We start from the raw sequence: 22,031 nt of genomic DNA on the forward strand, positions 1-22,031 counted from the left end.
TCAAGAGAGAATTCATCAAAAATAATAAGGCATAAGCATTAAACCTTCGATAATGATGCAAGAAATAATCACATGTTATATGATTTTATTTCTAAATTTAATGATATAAAATATTCAAACAGATTTTAATATTATAATGCCAAAATTAAACACACATAAATTCAAGCAACTTCATAACATTGAAATCACGTCTTATATAAACATGAAAAAAAATCATACAATAAAAGTAAATGGTACCTCTTGCGAAAATCAACTTACGAAAAGGAAACAATCCTAATAAGGAACCACGAACTTGAAACCACGAAAGTGAACCTCGAACTCAACTTTATTTGTAAGTGGAAAAAAATATAATATGAAGGTGTTTTTTTTTATCTGTGGTGGGTGGTGTTTTTGTGTTGTGTGCGAGTGTTGCCTAAGGGCGTAATGTTTGCTTGAAAAGAATAAAAAAAAAATGTTTTTGTTCTTCCTTTTTCTCGTGGGTATGTAATGTTGGTTGTTTGAGGAGATTGAAATGTTTTTCTTTTTTCTTGCGTTTGTGTGTGTTGTGTATTTGGTTACTCGGGGAGTTGGGTAGTCTGTGGAGTTTGTAGTAATGTGTTTTTATATTTCTTTTTCGTGTGTCTATGTTAAATGTGCAGATTGTGTTGTGGGTGTTGTACGTGTAGTATGTATATTGTGAGGGAGTGCATGTATGGATTGTTTAGTGGTGTGAGGGAGGGTGAGTGGATTGAAGTGGGGTGAAGGTGAGTGGGTAGTGGGGCAAGGGTATGGATAGTTTAAGTTTCTTTTTTATTTATTATTATTTTTATAAATTAAATATATATAAAAATTATAATAATAATAATAATAATATTAACTAATTATTTTAAACTAATAAAATATAACAAAAGTCAAAAAGTTCTAAAAATATAATTAAGAAATATTAGTTGGTTTATTAAAACCTAAATTAAAAGAAAACATATATTTTTTGTAGTTTTCAAATCTTTTAAAATAAACTTACTAAAATATGATGAAAAATAAAATATTTAATGTAGACCTAGAAGAAATACTTCAGGAATAAAAATGGTGTAAATCCTTATGTTCGGTCAAAAATTACGTGTCTACAATAATTACATTTCAATTGTTTACACCAAACACTTTATTGTAGATTAGTGTAAAGAGAAAAGAAATAGACTCTTATGAAGATGATAAGATTAATGATTGACTTATTTGTAGTTGTTTTGCTTCTTTTGGATATATTCTAAGAACTACATATCACATTCCGAATTTAATTCCTTTCTCATTAGTACTTTGGATAACTATAGAACTAGTGTTGATTTGATGTAAGTCTAATTTGTGACCTGTTTAGATATAGCATTGTCCACCACATGTGCTGAGAGGAAGAATAAATAAATTGAAATTAATAATGGAATGTGTGTGTTAGTTGGATATCCAAAAAGAATGACAGAAAGTTTATTTTACTCTCCTCAACAAAATAAGGCAATTGTTAACACAACTGTCAGATTTTTAGAAAATGATCATTTAGTAAACCATGTTCCTAGAAGTAAACTAGTTTTACGGGAACTAAACAAAGAAATAACAAATAAGTCAATAATAAATTCAGACGCTCAAGAACATCTAATGGGTATATCGGAATTAATATTCAATTGCATTTAAGTAGTGGGAGAAATGTTACTAGACATAAGAAAACGACTATCTTAAGTCGTAGGAGAGATGTTGAGCAAATTAAAAGAACACTACATGAAAAGTTGTTAATATTTCAATATAGAAAGATTTTGAAGAAAATATTAAAACTCAAGAACATGAAAGTGTGATTATAATAGTAGTACTTAGTCATAGTGGGAGAATCATAACGAAGATTGATTTGTTTTGTATTCTTGAGAGAACTTTTATGATAGATCTCCTGAAAAGAAGTACACTCTTGGAAGGTATTATGATAAGGTCCCTCTATATCTAGTACAAAATCAATTTGTTATGACGAAGCACTACTAGGTGAAATTGCATGAGAAAACAACTTAGTAAATTTCTTTCGATAAGAAATAAAGGAATATTTGTGAAAGTTGTAAATGCATAGTTAAGAATCTAAGTGGGACATTGTTAGGCTAAATATACTATTAAGCATGTGTTTAGAAATAGTATTCTAACATTTTTCAAGTTTAAATATCTAAGTGGGAGATTGTTAGGGTATATATTATTAACCATGTATTTAGTTATAGTACATTATAACATTGTGATTGTTAAAAGTCTAAGTGGGAGATTGTTGGATATAAACTATTAACCATATGTTTAAATATAGTATTTATTATAGAATAATTATTTATTCAGTTTTAATAGATCATATATTCGTTTATAGTGTTTGTTTACTTATATAGTAGATAATTTAGTGTATAAAGTTTTAGCTTATACAGAGAGGATTAAATCATCGGTTCTTATAAGTATAAAGTTTTTGTTCACAATCTAGGATGGAAATAGGACATGCCATCGGTACGATTGTAGCACAAGATTATATATAATTTATCTTGATTATGGAAAAGGTACAGTTCCAACTTCTTGTGCTAGTGCATTTTGTATGTATTAAACGAGACCGAATAGAGATAGTTGTTTTAGACTGGCTGACAAAAGCATATTCTCTAAATTATTAAATGTACTTATATGCTTAATCCTGATATAACTATTATGATTTGTATATATTAATTATCGTTTTAATTTAGTAAAATGTGAGATTCTGAAATGGGTCAATGCCTAGTAGATTGGATGATAATAATATATATTGGTGAAATAATAAGTTAGTTGATGGAATCCATGTCTCGTTATAGAGATTGCTTAATATGCCGTTTTGAGAAACTTATAAGTTTTAATTGTGTCAAACCTTGCAAGTGGATTTATGAATCCGACATAAGAAATAAGTTAAGTAGTGCTCTAAAGGAAATTAATCATTGAATTAAATTCGTTAGTAATTTAATTTATTGATTAGTATTTGTAATCTTAACATGGGGAATTATATAAGCGTTTAATGGGGAGTTTCGAAATATAAATAGAGGACTGCAATTACGAATTTCTAGTGGAATTATTTATAATTTATTATGATAAGAATAATTCAAATTAATTATTTAAAATTATTTCCATAAAAGAAAGTCTCAGTAATTAATTTTGTGCTCCCTACTGTGCCTATATTTAACTAGAACTCATAATCATATTTTAAGGAAAAAAGAGGAGGAAGAGTGTTGGTTTTGTCAAAGAAAAACTAACGTGTATTTTTTTTGTTTTTCAGGAAAAACTGGGTTTTCTTCTCCTTTTTGAATTGGGAAGAAATCTCTATAAGTAGGGAGTCTCATAACCTAAAAAAAAAAATTAAAGTTTTTCTATTCATATTTGCCCACCCAAGTATTGGGAGAGTTCGGATGTGAACTTGGGATCACTGTAGAATACCGTAGTTGCTATCTATCTTGTAGATTTGCTTGAAGATCTTTCTAATTTGTGGATTTGCTTGAAGGTATCTGCTTACACTTCAACAGGTAATTCTTGAATTAAATTACCGCAAGTTTATGTGTTCTATCATGATTATGTGTTCTAGCATAAACAGTATTGGTTATTTATTATTCATGTAAGCAGTACGATTCTAGTATGCTTCCGCTGTGCATATAGTTTTCCAACAAGTCCGACCTCGCTAACTTGTTCATTTTCTGATCCTCAACAGTTTATTTGATTATGTGGTCTAATTATGAGTTGTTCTTATTTATTTGGTGCCAATGGCCATTGAAATTGTAGTTGTTTCTCTTCTTTAAATTTTCTTAGTTCAGATTTTGTTAGCTTATACTTTTTGGTACATAACTTAGAGTTTGATTATGGTTCCATGTGTTCATAGCTTGTTTGCTTCAATTACTTATCTAGTTGCTAATAAGTGGGAAGTTAGTTTGAAACAGTAGCTTAAGCATGATGAATTTGATTATCATAGCATGCTTTTAGTTTTCTTTTCATTTATTTGCATTTGTTCATCCTATTTGCTGCCAGTCACTTCTTATTGTTTTTTTTTACTACATTTGGCATATGCAAATGTTAAGATATATTTCTATTCTTGAGTGTTGATTCTCATATTTTTTTAAGAGTCATTGTGTGATACATTTTCTTTTTAATTTTTTCTAATTTTTGTTTTCATTATCTTTTTGCCTCGTGTGAATTTGCTTTGATTCCATGATGGATTCTTCTTCCCCTCACATTTCGAGAGGGCCATAAAGGCCCAAATCCTTTCTTTCCGAATCAGCCCCATTGCCAAAATGAAAAGGGCCAACGAACTGGTGGAACTGAAACTGAAATACAGGTTTTGGAGGTCCTAAAAATGGATTGTATATGTATCATACAGGTTTCGGATGCTGGTACATAACATATACAGCAGCAGTATACATCAAGTATACACTAGTAAATACAGACGGAAGTGGGTTAAAACCCCAAAACTTATCAGCAGCAGCAGATTGCAGCAGTCCCCTAAGGACTGTAAATTGAAGTTCTGGATTTAAGAATCCAATTAGATCACAAGCGGTAGATTGCAGTAGCCAAAAAATGGCAAAAATTTAGGCAAGGGGCTTATTTTCCTCATACTGATTTGTTTTCGTATTTCTATTTTATCTTATTCTATTTCTCTTATTGTGTTATTGCGATGTTTAAAGTAAAAATTAAAGGAATCTCATAGTGTAAGATATAAATTACATCCTATCCCAACTAATTTACATTTTACAAAAAAATCCCTTAAAAAGATAGGCGAATGATACATAGCTACCATTCTGATACATTATAACTGATAAAAGGTAAACAAATTATTGTTGCACTAAAAAAGGAAAAAAAACGTAATAATTAATTATGTTAATTTAATTAGCTTGATTTACGCCTAACTGATCCTAAACAATCCATATCTTAATAGGTAATCTACTTAGACATTACAAATTTCAAATTTCAAAATTATATATTCTACATTGAAGAACAATTTGTGAACATCCATCGATTTAGAAAAAGTGAGAAATACGAATAAAACTCCGAATTTTTGGTGATACAAGATGAATATATCAATTTTACCGAGGCATTCAGGAATTTGGGTCAGCGAAGTGAAATATGAAAGTTACAAAAGTGATGGAATTGTTGTTGGACAATCAATTTCGTTTTTGAATCTCAAAGCAGCAATTTCAGCCGAGTTGGATATCGATGTATCAAGGAAAAACATTGACATTCGTTACATCATAGAAGGTAACTCGTCTCCGATGAAAATTAAGAACAACATGGGTGTTAAAACTTTATTTAGAAGTGAAAAAAAGTGAGCCATGATTTGCAATGTATCCATTATGAATTGACACAAGTGAAAAGATTGGCGGTGATGTACATAACTTTGATGGAACATGCGGAGAAATTACGTGTGTAGAAGGCACAACAAAGGATACAGAAGCTCTTGCAGTGATTGAATCAAGAATTTGTGATTTGTATTATATTCCAGAATTGGAAGTTACAAATTACATAATTGATTCAAATAGTATAGAGGTGAAGACAGGTCAGTTATATAAGGATAAAGCAACACTCATAGATGTGATGGCGAAATATAAGATAAAGAACAACTTCAATTGCAAAGTAAAGAGATCTGATAGACAAAGGTATGGGAGTATTTGATTTGTTTTGTGAAGAACTGTGTTTGGATTCTTTAGATCTATAAATGGTGATACCTTTATTTTGTTTTAATGTATGATACATTATTAATTAGAAAGTCTTTGATTTTGATTTTTGTTTAGTTTGTTGAATATGATTTGTGGTAGATTGATAATGATACATTATTTGTTGATACATTAAGTTAATATTGTTGATACGTTAAGATAATACTGTTGAAACATTAAAGAATTTAATCGCAACAATCATGTAGCCGATACATTCCAAAATTTTGTGATACAAGATTCATTATTTATTTATTTTTTGAATCTGATAAAAAATAATTGTGTTGGTCGTTAATAATGTTAATACATTGAGCTAATACTGTTGATACGTTAAGATAATACTATTGAAACAGTAAATAATTTAGTCCCAACAATCATGTAGCCGATACATTCCAAAATATTGTGATACGTGGATACATTATTTTTTTCTGAATCTGATACAAAAAATACACTAAATTAATTATGTTGGTCTTTGAAAATTGTTGATACATTAATGTACATCATTATTTGATTACTTTGAACATTAGTGTTTTTATATATTATAACATGTAACTACTATATGTATTAATATGATGAAAAAATTGTATAGCTATGTGTTGGTATGCTTTCCGGATGAATGTGGCTGGACTTCATTCCTACAGGAAAAAATCTGATGTTTTCAAAGTTAGATACTTCAATAGTAAACATATGTGTCCAATGCGGGATAGGGTACTAACCAAAGTCCAAGCAACAATCGGGTTTGTAAGTGGTGTGACTGCTCCCAAATTGGTCAACCATAAATGAATTCATACTCCGAAAGATATAATTGCTGATATTAGAGAATTCTATGGGGTTCAAATATCTTACCAGCAGGCATGGCATGCTAAATAACGTGCACTAAAAATGATAAGGGGTAAACCATTTGTTGGATATAGACAGATGCCGAGATACATATACATGCTAAATACCGTGTATCCAAATTCTTATATAAGGATGCAGAAGACTGAGGAAGATAAATTTATGAATCTGTTCGTAGCCTTAAGACTATTGATTAGGGGGTTCGATTATTGCAAACCAATAATTGTTGTCGATGGTGCACATCTAGGTGGAGCTTACAAAGGGACATTTGTATCAGCAAGCACACTTGATGGGGCAGGTATGTATTTTTTGTAGTTGTGAGGTGTTTGTAAATGCTATGTATACAATGAAATAATGTGTGTTGCTCTGTAATTAGGTTGTATATTTCCATTGGCATATGGTGTTGTGGACACTGAAAATGACTGTTCGTGGACATGGTTCTTCGAACAATTCAAAAATGCATTTGGCGAACGCGAAGAAATGTGTGTTGTATTAGATAGGAATGAGAGTATTATGAAGAGTGTAAGGATTGTGTTCCCAAATGTACCTCATTATGCATGCATATGACATCTTTGGAAGAATGTCTATGGAAACTTCAAAAGGAGTAGAAACACCCTAAGTGATCTATTCTACTCTATGGACAAGGCATACAGAAAGGAGGATTTTGATAAATTGATGGCTAAGGTTGATAAAGTTGATCACAAAGTTAGGGAGTACCTTGAGGATGCATGGTATGAGAAGTGGTTGAGAGTTCAACAGTAAATAGAGGTAGAATGATGACTTCGAACATTGTGGAATGTATCAATGGTTGTCTTGTTGAAGCACGACAATTGTCTATATTAGAATTCTTGGAAGAAGTTAGAATTCTATTTGGTTCTTGGCATTGCAAAAATAGAGAAATAGTCTCTTATACAAAGGACACATTGGGGAGAAGATTTGAGGAGGTATTGATTATAAACACATCTAAAAGTTCAAAGATGGAGGTATGTGTCATGATACATTATTTTATATTCTATGTATCTAATTCGATGTGTCATTCTGCTGTTTGAACATGATTTCTTTGAAATAATTTTATAGTTGACTTTTTTAATGTACACAGGTTGTTCCATTATCTGAATTTATTTTCTCGGTTTATGATGCTGGAAGAAGATACATTGTTTGTCTTGAGCGGAAAGTACGTTCTTGTGGAAGATTTCAACTAGATGAGATACCTTGTGCACATGCAATCGCTGTTTTAAAGGAAAAGAATGTTAAAGATATGCATCCATATTGGTCTGATTACTACAAGCCTGATGCATTAGCAAAAACATATGAGATTCCAATGGTTCCAATGCCAGATAAGGAAGATTAGTCAGCTCCTGAGGATGTGGTAGCTGAAACTGTGTATCCACCTAGATACAAACGATTAGCTGGACGACCAAGGAAAAGAAGAAAAAAGAATGCAGATGAAAAGATTACAGTGAACACCAATTGTTGTGGACAAGACGGTCACAACATAAGAACTTGTACTTTCTTCCCAAAAGAAAAGTGAAATCATCATAATGTTTATATGACATTAATATTTTTGTTGAATAATTTTTCACGTAAACAGTTATCAATGTTACTAATCAGTATTGTTATTCAAAAATAATTAAACTGTATTGTTTACATTTGTTATTAATAAGTATTGTTGTTCAAAAAAATAGTTTGTTATGATTTGTGTATCAATGTTAATTCTGTTAAATAAATTTTAAGGTGCAGTTATAATTATAAATAAAATGTTGGGTAACGTATAAGCTAATGTATCATATACATTAAATAATAAATAATTCCAGTAATGTATCATAGACATTAATTGGTTACTGTATGATTTACATTAAAACATACACAACCTATATGTTAGCAATAAGCTATTATGTGTGATAATTTGTATGGTACATACATTAAACAATTAAATTTGTAAACGGTTTATTTAACACAATAACTATGAATCGTGTATCATACTATATATATATATATATATATATATATTACGTTTCATGTATAATATTAATTATAAATAATGAATCATATACGTTAAATTTTCAAAAATCTATTTATTAGTAATAGGTTATTATATCTGATTACTTATAAGATACATAATAACAATGAAAACATGTATCAGATACCGTATATGTTATATACTGCACTTTTACTTTATGTAATGCAATAATGTGTCTGAAATTTAACTTTTTATAAGCAAAGAATATTGGTCCATACAGTATCAAAACAGACTAAAACATGAGTGAAATTGTCAAAAGGATAAAAAAAACATAAAACGTTGTCTATGCATAGATACTTAATTACTACACTATGTGAACCAAATCTTCTTCTGGTGGTGGTGTGACCACACCCTTAGGTTTTGGTGGATCATCATTCTCACTAACATATGCACCCTTAGCCTTCTCGCTGCCATAACTCCACAATAATGCTCCATATCTTTTGCGTAGGTATACAGGAAGAAAATCAACTAATGATGTTTCGATTTGGTCGCTCAGATACTCCGCAAATGTAGCAACATATAACCCACAGTCTCTACAAAAATGTAGAATATCAGTTATAAACTTAAATCATACATGATTCAAAAACAATAAAAGCACAATACTTACAGGCTATCACTCTTTTGTTGCTTAATGTCTTGGGCAAATTCAACCATGAAAGGAACTTGTGCCTTCAAAAGTGAACCAGAATTATTGTCCTTGTACGCATCACAATCACCAAAGTTTGTTCGCTCAGTTTTTTCAAAGAATTCACTGTCCATGAGGTAAGAAGGAAGCATTTTAGACAACATTCTTATCTCGTGCGAAATTGTTTTTTTTCCTTGAGCCTAATGAAGAGTCATACACCCTTATCACCCTGTTTTTCAATTCAACAATCGCCAGCACCAAATGAAATTGTCCACCACAGTTAATCGGGATGTAAACATCGTCTACAAGATGCCATGGTAAAGCAACTGGAATTTCAAAACCTTTGATAATGTTAGTGATTGACCTCTCATATACAGATACAACTGAAGCATGATTAATGTTTTCTTGGGTACTAATAAGATCATCATTATTAGTCAGGTAATAACTTTCATAGGTATTTTTGATGTGTGAGATGAATAAGCAGTTGGCTGTTGTGTATCTGTATTGATTCATGCTGTGGAGTTTTAGTTTTTTACGGAGGTAGTAAAAACAACATCATATGCTATAAAAACATGATAAACAGAATTAGAAACTTGTAAAAGAGGTCTAATGATAGAATTGATACATTAAATGATAATCTAAACAAATACTAATTTGATATTTTCATACTTTATTTGAGTGTATCCATAATGATATTTTGTATCATGTTGTTCTGTACCAATTTATCTGATACACGCTTAATAGTTTCATTAAGAACTTTACCTGATCAGCTCAATATTTGTTTGGCTGTGGCATGGCATAAAACCAGTTCTTGTTAATTGGAAATGTAACAACAAAATTCATCATCTCAAATTCAAAAGAAGAGGCTTTTGATCTATATTTATCCTCCGATGGTTTCATGTGATAATGTTTGTATTATCAATTGGTTATATCAAAATAAGTTAATCCAAACATTTACAAAATATGTGTATAAGACTTACTTATTGACATGATTTTTGAGAAGCCCCTTAGTTAACCACTGCATATACTCATCAATTAGTTTAGACGAAACTTGATATGTAATCCCACATCCTTCAAATGGGAAATACAGACGAATATCGTCATCCAATTTCTGTTTTCCCTTCTCGCTTGACCCAAAAGAAGTCACATATGGAGATTGAATAATTCTTGAAGGCATCATGTTTCTAGGTGCATGAGGCTTTGAATCGCTTCTAACAACAATCTCGGTGGTTGGAATATTGATGTGCTGCGAAATCGTGGCACATTTAATGCTTAATAACTATGAACTAATACTGGAATTAAGTGATATTTTGGGGTTATTTGATGGGTTTGTTAAATGTGTAGGCAGAATCTGGGTTGTACAGAAAAAAAAGCAGAACTGATGTTGGCCCAAGTGAAGTTCACGGCCAACTTCACGAACCGTTAACTTTGTTACGGTCCGTGGTTGAGCTCATAAAAGTGGGCCAGAACTGGGCCTTGAGAAGATGAAGAGCAAGAATTGAAGTGAAGATCACGGAGGTTTATACGGGCCGTTGTTATTACCACGAACCGTGGTACCTACCATGAAGCTGAACCAGTATAAAAGCAAGAAAGAGTTGAAAGAAAGAACAAAGTGAAGACCACGGGTGACTTCACGGGCCGTGGTACTCACTACGGACTGTGGTGGCTCTCGTGGTACATTTTCCAGTGACCAAGTTTGAAGACCCACTCTGGGGAAGATCTAAGGCAAGACCACGGAGGGCTTCACGGTCCGTGAATCCCTTGACGGGTCGTGGTAGTGGCCGTGACAAGGCCCGACAACTCAGTTTTAACTTGATTAGGACTCAATTTAAACATTCTATTTTGAATTACTTTAGGTTTTTTTTAGGAATCATTATTCATTATCTGACGTTTCACAACGAGGAATAGAAAAAAAAAACTTGAGTTTTAGATTTTGGATTCAGATTATTATCATCGGTGGGACGTTATTCATTTCGATCTGGAGATTATCAAGTGGTTGTTGATTACCGATTATTTTTGTAAGTAATTCTTATTATCTTTTCATTATCTATTATTGATTCTTTGCATAAGAACATGAGTGGCTAAACGTCACGACTGGGTGTGTGGGGTCTATGATGATATTCTAGTTGCGATTCCATAAAATGAGTAAAAAGGCAATCTTTGTTTACAACTTGTAGTTTACAGCTTTCATTATCATTTTAGGCTATTGAGTGCACGCTTTAGACAGGCCTATATCTGGTGCTTGTTCGAAAGAAAAGCATCAGTTGGGAAAAAGCTAAACTAAGTTTACGAATTGGAGTTAAAGTCAGATTTCGAGAGAAGGGATCTTTAACACCATATCAAATTAAGCGAAGTCCAATATCGATAACACTTTAAGTTCAAGAGAATTAGAGTGAATATTATCTAGTTAGGCTAAGAAGCGTTAGATTTATTTAAGTCGCAAAGAGTCTGTAAATATTGATTTACTTGACACTCAATTTACGGAAGAGCGCTATAATCGATATCATAGTGAACACAAAACCTGGTTTCTTTAAATTGATTGAATCAACTTACAACGAGATCTTTTGTGAACCGTGTAACTAAGTTTTGACTGGAAGTACTTGCTGATAGAATACTTTTCAATTAAACCCAATTTTACGTTCCTTGTTAATTCTTTAGGAAATAGTAACGACAATTGAGTAAATGCGATAGTAAAACTTTATCTGTAAAGAAATTCTCTGTGTGATCGATCTCAACTCTAGTTGAGTTCTGTAAATTGACAACAACCGTTTACACTCCTTATTTGGAGTGCAAGTTTAGGCGTGTTAAATATCAGTGGGTAATTGACTATCAGACAACAAATCATGACTGTCAGTTAAATCCTATGGATTGTAAACACACAATGGTTTAGTAAGAATAGGAACTTTTCCTAGATCGGATATAAGTGCATCTATTGCTGCTTGAGTTGAGGGCGATATTGTTGTTGATGTGGAAGAATCCTGTATAATATGATATTATAATTTTTTTAGTAAAATTGCATATAATGAATGTTAGTGTCATGATGCATAATTGATAAATTTACGATGTATTAACTGTTATTTTATCAGGCACAAAATGACGGATGTTGTGTTGAATTGTGTCATCACCATCTTCATCCATGATTACTTCATTTAAATCTTGTGGGGCTTGATGTGCTTCATCATCCTGAATATAAGCATGTTGTATGTATCAGTTACCCATTATACTAATAATGTATCATATATATATATAAGGATAATGTATCAAAGAAAATTGTAATGTATAAAGTTTTGATCATATTGATGCCTTCTTAGGATCATTTGCTTCAGTATCAATACGAGTACTTTCATATGTAGGTTGGAGTTCTGAAACACCTTTCATTTGTTGTTGGTTACTGATAGTATGATCAATCTATATTTGAATTTTTAATAATAAAAAAAGTGTTAACATAATTGTTACTGATACATTTTTTTACTTAAGTGATGAATATAAAGTTGAAATATATAACTGTTTAATGAGATAGAAGATTCAGTGAATCACCTTAACTATATACATGACTTATGTGTGCTGATACATATGATTTTGATTCTTAATACATACTTAATGTATGAGGTATAACTACAATTACAAACAATGTATTAGATACATACCTTTGCATTGACATTAACTTGATGTCCACCCTCATCAACAGATACACCAACCTCACAATCAACTACTCCAACTGTATCAACAAGATCAGTCTGTATATGTGGAGATGGTTGTTTATTGCTTGATTGAGGATCGACATTGTTGATTTCCCTGTGTCAAGATCGCATCAATTGCGAGTGGTTTTCCTTTATCAAGATTACAAGTTCCTTAAATTTTTTGTCAACCTATCAAAAAATTATTTAAAAAAAACAACTACAATTAGAGTCAATATAAAGAAAAATAATAATAAAATCAAAATAATTACTTACGTAATTATTCAAATGATCTTTCAGTTCTTCAATATCTGGAATTACATAGTTGACTTTTTGAGCATCTGCAGAACCGTGTACATTAGCAGCCGGTGTTGGAGGACCATCTGGAATAGAAAATGGCTAGTTTAATGACACATTGAACTGATCTGGCTGACTGGGTTCTGACACCTTTGTTTAGGTGTATCCCATTTAATTCTTCTTTTTTGGTGGTGGTGGAGATGATGTATCAGACACTCTAGATGATCTCCTTAACAACTATTCGGGAGGTCTTGTGGAGAACTCATCGAAATAAGCAATGTCATTCAATTGAACTATCTTGGGATTGACAGATATTGTGGGGTGTGAAGAAGGAGGAACATGTTCATCTTTAGGTAAATCAAAAGCTGCAAGTTCCTCCGATGTTGGCACAATGTTTGAACATGTATTCTGGAAAAACAAAATATTTTTTAATATCAAGGGCCCGTTTGGATTGGCTTAAAAAAGTAACTTTTAAACAGTAACTTTTTAAAGTGCTGGAACTTATTTTTAAAATAAGTAGTTATGTGTTTGGATAAAAGTGCTGCAATTGAAAAAAATGTTGTTGATGTGTTTGGCAAAATAAGTGCTGGTAAACACTTTTTTTTATCAAAATGTCTGAAATACCCTTAAAGTTGTTAACATGATAAAAAGTTGATTAAATTAAGGTTTTTATACTTAAAAAAAATTAAAACAAAATTAATTTATATTTTACATCCATAAGTAATAATATTTTCCTATCATTCACATATTTCTTTATCATCACAAATTATTTATAAGAGGAATATAAATTTATTATTTAAGTTAATTTAATATGCGCAACTTATTGTAGATTTTAAAAATATATATTTTGAATAAATCAAAGGAAAGATTTAAGATTTATTTTAGTTACATTCATAAGTAATAATAATTGTCTATCATTCACACATTTATTTATCATCACAAATTATTTATAAGAGGAATATAAATTTATTATTTAAGTTAATTTTATATGTGCAACTTATTTTAAATTTTAAAAATATATAATTTGAATAGATAACTTGAAAGATTTAAGATTTTATTTTAATTTCATTCATAAGTAATATAATTGTCTATCATTCATATACTTCTTTACCACCACAGATTACTTATAAGAGGAATATAAATTCATATTTCAGAAAAAAAATAATAATAATAATAATGGTGATGGAACTTTTCTATCAATAGAAGAAGCTAATACTTATTATGCGCTTATTGGGAATAAATCTCGATGCTTTGTTTGCAGGATGGAAAACCCTTGGGTAACTAAGGGAAGAGGAAAGGGTAATAACCCACGAGGAAGGGGAAGATCATCCCCGAGTTCATCAAGATCGTCATATGGATCTTCATAATCTAATACTCCAATTATACAAAGAGGAGGAATGAGTTTATATAACTTAAACTCCAGATCGCAAGAAAAAGGCTCGTCATCAATACATCTGGAAGATATTCCAGAGAATGATCCATTATATAATCAACTGCAAGAATATTTGACACAAAAGCAAAGTAATACTTTTGCTTCAGTCGCCAAAGAAGATGCTGATGATATCGAAACATATGAAAAGGTAGAAAAAAAGAGAAATGATATTTCTCTTAGAAAACTCTGACATACAGAGAAGAGAAGAGCCTTGGAAGATATTCCAAAGGTATTTACTTAATGGGCTCTATTTGCCGGGTGAGTTATACAAAACTCAGAAATATTATGAAACTCTGTTGATAAGCACAGGTGTTGAATTTCAACACTTTTCAGGATATAATACAAGCGATAATGTTTATAACTTCTCTAAGATGATTATAAAACAAATCATTCATATTAAAGATTGGGGTATTTCCTCAATGACAGAAAGACAATTTAGTCTTAACAAAGTTATGGTAAACTTTACATATTGCATTATATCCAGTCTTTTAATAAAGTCCTCTGTTATAACAATGAGAGGCATAAACATACTTGGTTCATTAAAGTATGTGCTAAGATATTCGTTAACCCTATACCAAATTGGTTTTAAAACTGGTGGTCATACCACATGCCAACGATAAAAATATTTTCCGAACCATTTCTCAAGTTATACAAAGAATGGGTCAAGATTTCTCCAGACCTTAACAAGTTATACCATCAAGAACATATTTGTTACTTTCAACAAATAGAACAGATATATTTCTTTATAGAATTGTTTGTTCTCTGGATTCACAAATGGGTTCCGAAAGTAGATTTCACTGAGGAACAAATCCCCTGTTTATACAGGATTTATTACAATAACTTTTGGCATAAGTTGATGAAGAAAGATCCTCAAACAAAGTCTATATACAGACAAAAACTATTGTATTTAATTACCAAAACTATTCAAAATTATAAATTGATTCCTAATAAAGGAATTATGACTGAGGCTTCAACCGTAGAAGAATTTCTAACCAAGATGAAGAAGAGCAAGATGAAATGATTAATAAGTATTTAGAAGAGGTAAAGAAAAATCTTCTCCTAAAAATAACTCATTACGCAAAATCAGATTCATCAATGCTTAGTGAAATAAGTGAAGATATGCACGAAGCTCAACCACTCGAAGAAGAAGTGTCAGAAGATGCACTGAAAAAGTCAAAGATTTTTTGGCAAAGCTGAAAGAAAAGATGTTGCAGATAAGCACTACCAACAGTAGATAAGCACTATCAAAAGTGGATGTACTGTTTGTAGGCCCCACATAAGGGACCCTTTATTACTATTCCTAGATGCCTTGTATGATCTATAAATAATGGGCTTTTATTTTGTAGAGAGGCAGGTTTTGAGAAACCACCTCTTCTTTCTACTTTCTCTCTCTCCATATTGTAAAAATCTTTCAGTATTGTAAGCTTACCGGACTTTGGCTGGAGGAATAAAGTGTGTTGCTTGCAACAAGGTACTTCTTTTATTTTTAGTTTTTCTTTTTTATCTTTGAATTAAGCCGTGACTATGTCCGGCTAAAGAATTTTATCTATGCCGGAACGCTAACTTCGAGAATATATTTATCATGAAAGATCTAGACTTTATCTAAATATGCATAAATTTATATATGGTTTCTTGACTTGGTTTCGAGCTGGTGGTACAGTCAGATTCAATACAATAAGTTAGTGGCTTTGTCTTAGTGACTCAGTTTAGCCAGCCGTGGTCTCAGCCCGATAAGGAGTTAAAAAGGTCATTTTTCTCCCGGTTAGAACTGCTAGACACATGGGTTCACTAACAATACGTATTTGAATCTAGAAAGACCCTTTGCTTGGGTAAAAGGATCAGATCCTTCCATACAATTATTAAACTATATAAAAATTTATATGTATTTCGATTCGAATTTATTCCTTCTTTGAATTCGGATGTTAACAAGCTAGAATGATGATGACCGTGAGGATTACAGCCCGTCTTCTGAGATCCTATTTTGTTGGTATCAGAGCCTAGGAACTTTTATGGTATATATATATATAATTTATGTGAAGAATTTCGGCATAGATATATTCTGTTTTTTATGGAACAAGGAGATGTTAAATGTTCTCGTTTAGAAGAGTTAGATATACCTCAAAACCTTAATTTATTAAACAAATGGACTCTTCCGAAAGTTAATACAAAAACCATTTATGATTATGGTTGGTTTGATAATATTTCTAATAAACAGTTGATTAAAACAACTGAACAATTGATTTCAATATAAATTCTTGCATATTGGCAAGGTTCAAATTGCTTTTAAACCCTTAACTCTATAAGGGTTACCATAAACTTTTTTAGCTGCTCTACGAGATGCGAGAAATTTAAATTTTCGACAATCTTTAATGGGTTCGATAGAATCTACGGTGGCCTATGGACCAGTTTATTTTAATGCTCAGCCCAATTTGCAGTTATCTTTGACTGATTCTAATATATTAGATGCTTTAACTTTGAATGTTAAAATGCATGGCTATAACTATGCACCTGGATCTGAATTAATTTGCTTGTCGTATAGAATCTATTATAAATTACTTGCTACTTTGAATCCTAGATGTAAGTTATATGATACATCTAATCAAACTATTTTGGCAGAAATTAATTTTTCCAGATCTAAGGTCACTACTAGAAGACCTATAAAATGGGAAGAAATTAATTTTCCTACTACCTGGATTCTAGATTTTGTTATACCTCCTGAACAAATGACCAATGCTGTCATTAATTCTGAATATTCTCATATTATTCAAAATTCCGATGGAAAAATTTGTATGTAGTTTGATGAAAAAAGTGTTCCTTATAATAGACATTCATTTGCCTCTGATAGAAGATTGACTATTCAACATATTTCCCCGATAGAACCTTTTTATGGTCCAGCTAGAAATCGCACTGCTTCTTTGCATACTTTATCAACAGTAATATCTGCAGAAAAACAAAAAAATAAAATTGATCCTCGGTTAAACATTGTTCAAACAAATGATAAATCATCTGATATTTCTGATAAGGATATTCCTTCTGCATCCGAGATGGATCTTAACGATGTTTAATGATGAATGTACATCAGATTGACTTTAGTCTAGGTTCACTGGGAAGAAAATATATCCAAAATGAATTTTCAAATAAAAAATTGAAATGGTTTAAAACTTGGTTTTTCGACACATATAGTGCTGAAGATTTAAATAATATTTCTCAAGAATTTTATGAAACTTGTGCTCTGCATAATCATATTATGTTCTTTGTACCTTGGTTCATAACGACTTATTTGTCTTTATTCATTAACGTTCTTGAACGGTCTTACAAAGATGAATCAGGTGATATTATTAAATCCATTTATCCCCTTCAATTCCATTTATTTTACCAAATAATACAAGTATTACTTTCACTGCTTTCCAAAAATTTATTGATAATGAGGTTGCAACAGTTAGTATTAATGAAATTAATTGTTTTATTTCTTAAAATAATTATTTGGATCTGTATGTTAAAGTTATTGGTGAACATATTTGTTCTCTCAATAAAAAGTTAGATAGTTTAATCAATCTGATTGAGCAAATTGATGACAAGTTCAAATAAGCAAAACAAGCTTCTGAACAGGCTTCTACGTCAAAACAGATTGATGTCCCAATTCAGAGACCTCCTGAGATTCAGGATTTCATTCTTAGACCTCTTCATGATCTTGAAAGCCTTTTAGATAGAAAGTTTTCAGAATTTGGTGCAAGTGCGAAATCGATAAGCCTCGCTGAAGATTTTGCAGACGAGATGGAAGCCACTTTCAATTTTAAGACACAAGTGGAAATGGAAGTTAATAAACTTCATGGGTATCCGAAGAAAAATAGTGGTAATAATACATATGCCAGAAAACCTAGTATGCAAACATACTACTATCCCAGGCAAACTCCTTAAGATGTTTTGATTGAGGAAAGAGATTGGAATCAGACTAACACTTCGTATAGTGGAAGTGAGATGTATGAATGGAACCTAGATGGTTTAACTGATAGACAATTAACTATTCTGGTTCATAGGATGCTTATGTATGCTATTATCTGTAAGAGTGTTAATAACACTGACAGAACTATTTGCAATATGATTATTGCTAGATTTACTGGTTAATTAAGAGGCTGGTGGGATAACTACATGACTCTTGATGCAAAGGCAGCAGTCATAAATGCTAAGGCTACAGCCGAAGGAATTGATAACCTAGATTTGTGTTAGTCAAAAATAGAGAAGACGTGGTTTATACCTTAGTCTTAACCATATTAGAACACTTTAGTGGTAGATTTACCAATCAATATCAAACCATCAGATCTTTACTTAATGGTCTTAGATGCAGACATTTAGGTGAATTCAGATGGTATAAAGATACTTATTTAAGTCGGGTTATGGAACTACCCGAAAATGGTCTTGAACATTGGAAAGCTAAATTTATAGATGGCCTTCCTCCTTTATTTGCGGAAAGAGTAAAAAAGACTACGAGATCTGCAAGGAATTATTCCCTACAGTAATTATATTTATGAAAAGCTTATTGGAGCTTGTACTCAAGAAGGCATTAATTTATGTAATGGGTTAAAACTCTCTAGACAGCTTAAGATGGACAAGCTTAAAGATAAATCTCAATTAGGAGATTTTTGTACTCAATTTGGTTGACCAGATGCATCCAAAGGTACCAAACATGAAACTTCCAAGTCTGAATCTCATAGATCTCATCGTAAGAGAAGAAGATCTAGGAAAAAGAAAGAAGAAAGAGAAGAGCGTAGGGCTCATAGATTTACCAAAAATAGATCCAAGAGAGATCTTGATAAGATCAAATGCTACAAATGTGGAGAATTTGGGCATATAGCTCCAATTTGCAAGCTTGAAAAGCTTAAGACTCTAGAGCTCGATGAAGATATTCAGGAAAGGATTTATAGTTTTCTATATACTTCTGGTTCCGAATCAGATTATGATGATTCTGAAGCAAGTTATGCAACAGAAGATGACCAACCTGAGTCTTCTAGCAAGGTTCAACAGGACTCGAATGATGCTTGTAAATGTCATGGTGATACTTGTCATTGTGAAAATGACGAATTTTACAAGCTACAATCTCAATTCGAGGATATGAACATGTATACTATCACTGCTGATAATGTCATAGAACTTCTAAAAGAAGTCACTGATAATACTCTGCGTGAAAAGATCATTCAATTAGTTGTTGGTAAAACTAGCTCATCACCTAGTATTTCTAATGATAAAAAGGTTAAAGAAGAATTTAATTATTCTGCTCCCTATTCTCTGTCTGAAGTTCGACTTTCTTCTAAACAAACTATGGTAATTCGTGATACCTCTTTTGATGATTTAAAAGGAGAAATTGATCAATTGAAGAAGGAGATTAGATATCTGAAACAGAATCAGATTATTCATGATCATCGTCTTACTGTTATTGAGTCTGCTAATAGCAAAGGAAAGAATAAAATTGATGAATCTGAAGTTGAAGAAAATACTCTTGCTAAACCTCTGAATACTGATCCTAAAAAAAATATGTTTTTAGGAATGATGCAAATTGTCACAGCTCATAAATGGTATGTTAAATGTACTATATTAATTGATAATTCTTTTTCTATAACTAACATAGCTATGATTGATAATGGCGCTGATGTAAGCTGCATTCAAGAAGGTGTAGTGCCTACTAAATATTTTGAGAAAACAACTCATATGGTAAAATTTGCATCTGGTCATGCTTTAGATATAAATTATAAATTATCTAATACTCGTATTTGTCAGAATAAAGTTTGTATTCCCCACTTTTTTTTCTTGGTAAAAAATCAGTTACACCCTCCTATTATTCTAGGAACCCCTTTTATAAATGGAATTTATCCTTTTACCAATATAAATGCTAAAGGATTTTCTGCTACTTATAAAAATCAAGATATTAGTTATACTTTTATCACTGAGCCTATTTCTAGAGATATTAATGCTTTAATTGAAATGAAACAAAAGCATGTTGATTATTTACAACTTGAGATATTTGGTATGAATATATTCCATACTTTGAAAGCTACTAAAATTCAGGACAAGATTAAACTGATTTCTGAACAAATGGCCATTGATATATGTGTTGATCATCCTAGTGCTTTTTGGAATCGAAAAAAGCATATTGTGACTCTTCCATATGAAGATGATTTCTCTAAGAAAAATATTCCTACCAAATCCCATCCTTGTCAGATGAATACCGAATTGGTCAAAGTCTGCAAAAAGAAAATTGATAATTTATTGCAAAAGGGTTTGATAAAACCTTCCAACTCACCCTGGTCTTGTACTGCATTTTATGTCAATAACACAACAGAAAAAGAACGAGGTGTTCCCAGGTTAGTTATAAATTATAAACCTTTAAATAAATATTTAAAATGGATTAGGTATCCTATTCCAAATAAAAGGGATTTATTAACAAGATTATATGATGCTAATATCTTTTCAAAATTTGATTTAAAATCTGGATATTGGCAGATCCAAATATTTAAAGACCATTCTTATAGAACGACATTTAATGTTCCGTTTGGACAATACGAATGGAATGTAATGCCCTTTAGTTTATAAAATGCTCCCTCGAAATTTCAAAAGATTATGAATGATATTTTTAATCCTTATTTGGATTTCATCATAGTTTATATTGATGATATTTTGGTTTATTCAAAAACTCTAGAAATGCATATTAAACATTTAGACATTTTTTTAAAAAAATAGTCATTCAAAATGGTTTGGTGATTTCTAAACCAAAAATGAGTCTTTTCCAAACAGAAGTCAGATTTTTAGGTCATCTGATTTGTCAAGGAAAAATTACTCCTATACAGCGATCTATTGAATTCGCATCAAAATTTCCTGATATTATTACTGATAGAACACAATTGCAATGGTTTTTGGGAAGTTTAAATTACATTTCTCCCTTCTACAAGTCTCTGTCTCGCGATTTAACTCTGTTATATGACAGGGTAAAAAAGGATCATAAAACACCGTGGACTAATAGTCTCACCGATTTGGTAAAAACTATTAAAGAAAGAGTTAAGTCATTACCTTGCTTAACCCTTGCTAATCCTGTCTGGCCAAAGATTGTGGAAACAGATGCGTCTAATATGGGGTATGGTGGAATATTGAAACAGATTAACCCGCATGATAAAAATAAATACCTTATTCGGTTTCATTCAGGAAAATGGAGTGATGCTCAAAGAAAGTATGCAACGGTAGCTCATGAAATGTTAACTATCGTTAAATGTGTTTCAAAATTCCAAGATGATCTTTACAATAAAAAATTTATAATAAAAACCAATGTTCAATCAGTCAAATATATGTTTGATAAATATTTTAAATATGATGCATCAAAATTAATGTTTGCAAGGTGGCAAGCACAATTAGCACCTTTTGATTTTGAGATTCTATATAAGAAAGGAAGCGATAATTCTCTCCCAGACTT

The 22,031-nt window shown here is 31.3% G+C and overlaps 3 pseudogenes; 2 read left to right on the forward strand and 1 right to left on the reverse strand.

Moving 5' to 3' along the window:
• The first annotated feature begins 5,048 nt into the window (after window positions 1–5,048).
• Window positions 5,049–6,557, forward strand: LOC125828747 (uncharacterized; annotated as a pseudogene).
• Window positions 6,558–6,569: 12 nt separating this feature from the next.
• LOC125828748 (uncharacterized) lies at window positions 6,570–7,875 on the forward strand (annotated as a pseudogene).
• A 973-nt stretch (window positions 7,876–8,848) lies between these two features.
• LOC125828749 (uncharacterized) overlaps window positions 8,849–22,031 on the reverse strand; it is a 43,042-nt pseudogene continuing 29,859 nt past the window's right edge.

This window comes from Solanum verrucosum, unplaced genomic scaffold, assembly GCF_900185275.1.
Source record: "Solanum verrucosum unplaced genomic scaffold, falcon-dt-bn FXZP01000021.1, whole genome shotgun sequence".
NCBI lineage: Eukaryota > Viridiplantae > Streptophyta > Magnoliopsida > Solanales > Solanaceae > Solanum > Solanum verrucosum.